The 6,000-nt window shown below is 43.8% G+C and overlaps 1 non-coding gene across 1 annotated transcript; it reads left to right on the forward strand.

Moving 5' to 3' along the window:
* The first annotated feature begins 5,256 nt into the window (after positions 1 to 5,256).
* Positions 5,257 to 5,389, forward strand: LOC114627198. The gene has a single exon (XR_003712344.1). It is a non-coding gene; the product is annotated as a small nucleolar RNA SNORA24 (small nucleolar RNA).
* Positions 5,390 to 6,000: the final 611 nt, after the last annotated feature.

Raw genomic sequence — 6,000 nt, forward strand, 5'->3', positions numbered from 1 at the left:
GAGTGTATGTGTTGTATATGAAAGAAAGTGTGTTGTGTGAGAGAGTGTGTGAGTGTGTGAATGTGTGTATGAGTGTGTGTATGTATGTGAGTGTGAGTGTTAGTGTACACACATACACTGTGGCATACATGTGGACCTCAGAGGACATCCTCAAGAGCTGCTCATCACCTTCCTCCTGACAGTGTCTCTTGTTTGCTGCTGTCCACTCCATTCTAGCTTGCTCACCAGCTTGTACAGACTATCCTGTCTCCATCTCCCATGTCAGTGTTGTAATTACAGAAGTTCTCCACTGTGCTTCAATCCACTGTGTGGGTTTTGGAGATCTGAACACAGACCCTTACATTTGAGCAATGGACACTCATCTACTGAGCCACCTCCTTCATCCCAAGAGAATTTCTTTTTTAATTTTTATTTGGGGTTGGTAAGATGACTTAGTACGTAAAGGCTCTTGATACCAAGCCTGAGGTTCTGAGTTTAATCCCCAGACTCCACAGGGTGGAAGGAGACAATTGACTGTCTTAGAAGTGTCCTCTGACCTCTAAATGAAAACTGTGCCATGTACGAACACCCATACCTATACCTACACTAGATAGATAGATAGATAGATAGATAGATAGATAGATAGATAGATAGACAGACAGATAGATGATAAGTAAATAAATGTAATAATTGGTACTATTGGTTCCTGTTGATTGGAATGAGCACATAAGAGGATGATCCAAAAGAAGAATGTATATAAAAGTAAACCGTTTCATGTTACAACATGGGTGAACCTTGAAAACATCACACTAAGTGAAATAAGCTCAATATCATGTAACGGAGACAGAAAAAATGGGAGGGGGGAAAAGAACTTACTATGAGTAATGCAGGGTTTATGTTTGGGATGCAAATTAGTTCTGTCTATCAACAGTGGTGGAAGTTGTGTGGCACTAAAGTGTATTTATTGCCCCTGATTTCTGCATTTTTGTTTGTTTGTTTTTTTCGAGACAGGATTTCTCTGTGTAGCCCTGGCTGTCCTGGAACTCACTCTGTAGACCAGGCTGGCCTCGAACTCAGAAATCCGCCTGCCTCTGCCTCCCAAGTGCTGGGATTAAAGGCGTGTGCCACCACTGCCCGGCAACTTCTGCATTTGAAAAGGACTAACTGGGAAATGTTGTGTTAGCTATAGTTTACTACAATACAAAAGAAAAACTCCAGATTGAATGTTTATTTTGAAAAATTCTAAAAATATACAAAGTTTAATATACAGTGAGCCAGCTGGATGTAGTAGCACATACCCTTAATCTTGGTAGGCCAAAGACCGAGACAGGAGGATCACAAGTTTGGGGCCAGCCTGCAGTAAGACATTTTTCAGAATAAAAAATAAAATATAAAACAATAGAAATACAACAAATTTCCTTCTGTCCATTGCCAGCTTCAATAATTATCAATTCCTTGCCAAATCTTTACACACCAAGTCCCTCCTGGACCCCACAACAGCAAACCTCAGATATTCCATCGATATATCTGTCATTATTTCAAAATGTTTCTCCACAGTAAACAAAGTGTTTTCTTACCAGTCAATTCATATTTCTCAGTAGGAACTCAGACCAGGGATGGGCTGTAGCTCAGTAAGTGGAGTACCTGCCTACAATGGTCAGAGAGTGCCCTTGGGTCTGCTTCCTAGCACCACATAAGCCAGAAGTACTGGTAGCACACACCTGTAATCCCAGCACTCAGGAGGTGCAAGCAACAGAGCCAGAAGTTCATCCTTTACTAGTAGTGAGTTTGAGGGAAGATAGCCACAAGACACTGTCAAACAGCAATAACTAAACCCCCAAACATCTCAGATCAGATACCAACCCCTCTGTCAGACCTTTCCGAATTGTCCTAGAATGAGCAGGATACCTCTCTTTCTACTGTGTCTATGACTGCCTGTCTCCAATACACCATTTCTCAAACATTGGCAGGGCTGATATTTTGAGATAGTAATAGAATAACTAAGGGTCCCAAGAGGGTGGAAATAAGAATTATTAACCAGGGGAAGGAATCAAACAGTGAATGGTACCAACTTTTGGATTCTTCTTGTTCTCTCCAGTGCCTGTCCAGGCTTTCCCTGACTTTAGCCAATGACTGAAGAATGAATGGTTAACATAGAAGCAGCATTCCTCATGCAAAGTGGCACATAAGCCCTCCTTGTTGCAGGAAGACTAAGTTTAATCTCCACCTGTTCTGTAACACCACTTCAGTCAGAGAACCTAAGTTTCACTCCAGGTGGGAAATGGATCTTTCTAGGCACTGGATATCTTCATCTATGTCTTTTGTTAAATTGTTATAATTCTTGTCCTGTAATGCCAGTGTAGCTATCCCAGCTAGCCCTGCCCCTAGAATTAATGCTAAAGTCAAAGAAATAGGTTCTCTCCTTTGTCTCATAAGGCCTCACTCATTCTGTCCTACTAAGGTTCTCAATACCATTTCCTCTGAATAATAGGTTATGCGGGGCACAAATTGAACCAAAATACAGAACCTATCTGGGGTAGAAGAATTAAGAACCGCCCCTTTCACGCAAGGGGTCAGTCCTGTCGAACAGGTCCACCATGCCTGTTCTAGGGGAATAGTCCATTTGGAATGAACTATGGGAGCAGTCCAATTGCAGAGGTGTTGATGTGACAAGGGGACTTTCCCCAGACAAATACCTTGTCCCATATAGTCTGGTCCTTTAAAGCTGGACCTTCCTGTAACCATCTACATGCAGAGTCCCTTTCAGATACATTATATTTAGCTATAAACCCAATGCCTTCATAAAAGGGGGCTGCAATACACACAGTACATACAATTAACAGGGACAGCAAACTCAGGACTGAGACTGAATCAACTTTAACTTGAGGGGGTTGCTGTCCTTTTGAATCCTCCATTCTGGTACACCTATACAGACTATTCAGAGTACTAGGAATGCCCTTCAGATTCGCTTCTCTATGGTGCCATCTGCTGCACATGCTTCCTCATTGCAGAAAGACAAAACCCGACAGTTTTAAATGTTCCTGGTGGTCCTTGTTAGAGAGAGCATGGACCTGCTCAACAATTATATGGGCCAGGCAGTGGGTATACAACAGCAGCTAAAACAGACAAAAATTTCTCAGAAATGTTTTCTTACATGAAAATGAAGGGTGAGATGTGTAGTATCAAATATAATATATGGCATCAGTTCATGACTACTGGTTTGAGGCAAAGGGAGGTATGGGTTCTAGAATTTTCCAACTAGTTTGTCAGGAAATGCCTTCCTGAGATGACATACCAAGATCCGAAAGAGGGAAGCATGAACCACATAGTTATTTCAGGATGTCAAGCACAGGGCAGGCTGGGGGCCTAGAAAGGTGATCAAAGAGGGAACCATGGGAAGGCAAAGCACACGTGGGGGAAGAAGAAGGTTCATATGGGGCCTTCAAGGGCTTTGGCTTTTACTCTGCGGCAGACAGCAAGTTTCTGGAAATCACTTGAACAGGAGAACAGGATGGTCTGGCATTTCAATTAAAAACAAAAACACTCTATCCATTCTGACAAAAGGAAGCCAGAAAAGGTGGGACAGCATAGATCTACAGAGACTGATTACTGCTAGCATAGGAAGAGAGGAGCAGGCAGGCTCCATGGGAGTTTGGAAGGGAGAACAGACCAGGCTTACTGATGGGGACACAGATAAGAGACAGTGAGATCAAAGCTGTTAAAGTTTTCAGCTTATCATTAACCAAGACAGAGAAGACAGTGGGAGGGCAAAGATTTGGAGAGAAAAACAACAGGAATTCATATTAAATTTGCAATTTAAGTGGGCAATGTTGGGTAGGTGGATTCGGAGCAGTCTGGGCTGCCGCTATAATTTGGGGATCATGAGTACAGACAGTTGGATCTACAATTGAGACAAGAGGACGGCATGTAGACAGATGGGGGTCAAGGGCTGAGTTCAGGGTACCCCAAATGCCCAGAGGTTGGGGAAGTGAGAATAGACGAACTACAAATACCCAGTGTAATAGCCACCAACCAGCAGCAGGGAACCTTGTGGAATCTTGGCACCTGGAAGAACGCTTTTGAAGATAGGAAGTCAGCTATTGAATTCTTTTGGCAGATCAGTAAGATAGGATCTGAGACTCCACTATTAAAACCATAAGTTGAATCACAAATCAAATACCTTGTTTGGCCCTTTTCAGGAGAAACACCGAATTTCTTAACATTATTTTTTTCTTTGTATTACATAGATATTTTCAAACAACTGGATAATGTACATTGAATATATTCTACCCCCAAATTCTTTTTTAAAATTTAGCTTCCTATTGATTCCCTGTGAACTTCACATCATGCACCCCAAACGCCTCATCTCCCTGTCCCTTCCTACTCGCTCTCTGCTCCTGCAATCTTCTCCACAAAAGAAAACAGAAAAAGTCTCATGGTGGAAGCTGTGTGTGTCACAGTGTGTCCCTGCTTTTTTTACTTGCAAATGCAAATGTTCATTACAATGAGTCATCAGTCTGGTTTGAGGCCTCTGGCTTCTGCTACACTACCTATACTGGGTCCTCATGGAGACTTCTCTCGGATATCCTGTTGTTGCCTGTGTCTTAGAGATCCTGCAGCTTTGGATCTACAGAACCAGACCCTTCTTGCATTCCAGCAGTTCACTGATTGGGTAGATGTTCCGGAGGGCTAACTCAAAGCCCTGGATCTGAGTCTGGGTGGTAGCTAAGCTGGTTAGATCATTAGTTCTCCCACACCCACACCACCAGGGTGAGCTCTTCAACATTATCCCAGGTGGCTCACTCAATGTCCCAACCAGCAAAGGGCAGAGACAGCTTTCACTTTCATGACCTCAGGGCAAGCTTACTCTTTCTTGCCCATGCCAGCAGGGCCAGTTCTATTGTGCTACCTGGGTGAAGTGGGGGCCTGCTTTCCCAAGTGCTGCAGCCAATGAGGAGCAGGACCACCTCCCCTGCTTTATGACCTTGGAGGACCAGCTCTCCCACCTGCCATAGATAGTGAGGGGTGAGGGTGGAAAAAAGGCATCTCTCCCTAGCCCACACCACCCTGGCAGACAAGTGACAGGGCCAGCCCATTCTCACATTCTTGGGGCCGGCTTACCCTGACCCCCAACCAACAGGGTCAGCCCTACTGTGCTTCCTGGGAGAGGTGCAAGTCCATTTAGCAAAACAGTGTGTTTCCATGTTGGGTGGCTCATGTTCTAGCACTTGAAAGGCTGAATTGGAAGGTTGCTACAAGTCTGAAGCCAGCTTGGCCCTCCGAAGTTCAAGGCTAGCCTGGGCAGTGCATTGGAACAACTTCTCAGCCATGGAGGAGGGTGTACTTGTTTATTGGTGACACCGTCATCATTTAACTATAATCAGATTCTGACTTGGCACAAACAACATTCTTCATGGTTAAAAACCTGTGGGATGCCAGGTCATTGGTATGCTTTTGTGAACTGTTATTAAAATGTTTCTAGAAAACACAACAGAACACCAACAACATAGAAGGTCTCTGGTCACAGCAGGAGCTCAGAAAAGATTTGTAAATCTGTTTCGACAGTACGTCATTCTTTTGGTAATGTTCCTAAATGATCAGGCTATACTTAGCTAAGTCCTGGAATACTAGGCTGGCTCCTCTCTGTGCAAAGCCTGGTGTTTTATGGTGTAGCCAAACAAGTCCGGCCTGTTTGACAGCTGCACCTCCTAACTACATCACGCTTCACTACTTAGAACCACACACACTTTCCTGGGAACTGGAGAGAAAAAAAAATCCACATCAGCGGAGGCCTTGCAGCTCAGGATGGATACTCATCTCCAGTGGAGGATCCCATGCCTCAAACAAAACAAAAGATAAGAAAATCAGGCTTTAGAGTAGGAAGTCTCTCTCCAAATAAGGATGCCTGATCCAAATTCCCAAAGTTTTCAGCTTGGGGGGACCAGTAGGCAGGATCTTGCATCCTGACTGTGGTATTGATACTTTCTGGAAATGTCGTGAAAGCAATTAAACTCATAGAAC

Source organism: Grammomys surdaster, unplaced genomic scaffold (genome assembly GCF_004785775.1).
Source record: "Grammomys surdaster isolate TR1022 unplaced genomic scaffold, NIH_TR_1.0 243, whole genome shotgun sequence".
Classification (NCBI taxonomy): Eukaryota; Metazoa; Chordata; class Mammalia; order Rodentia; family Muridae; genus Grammomys; species Grammomys surdaster.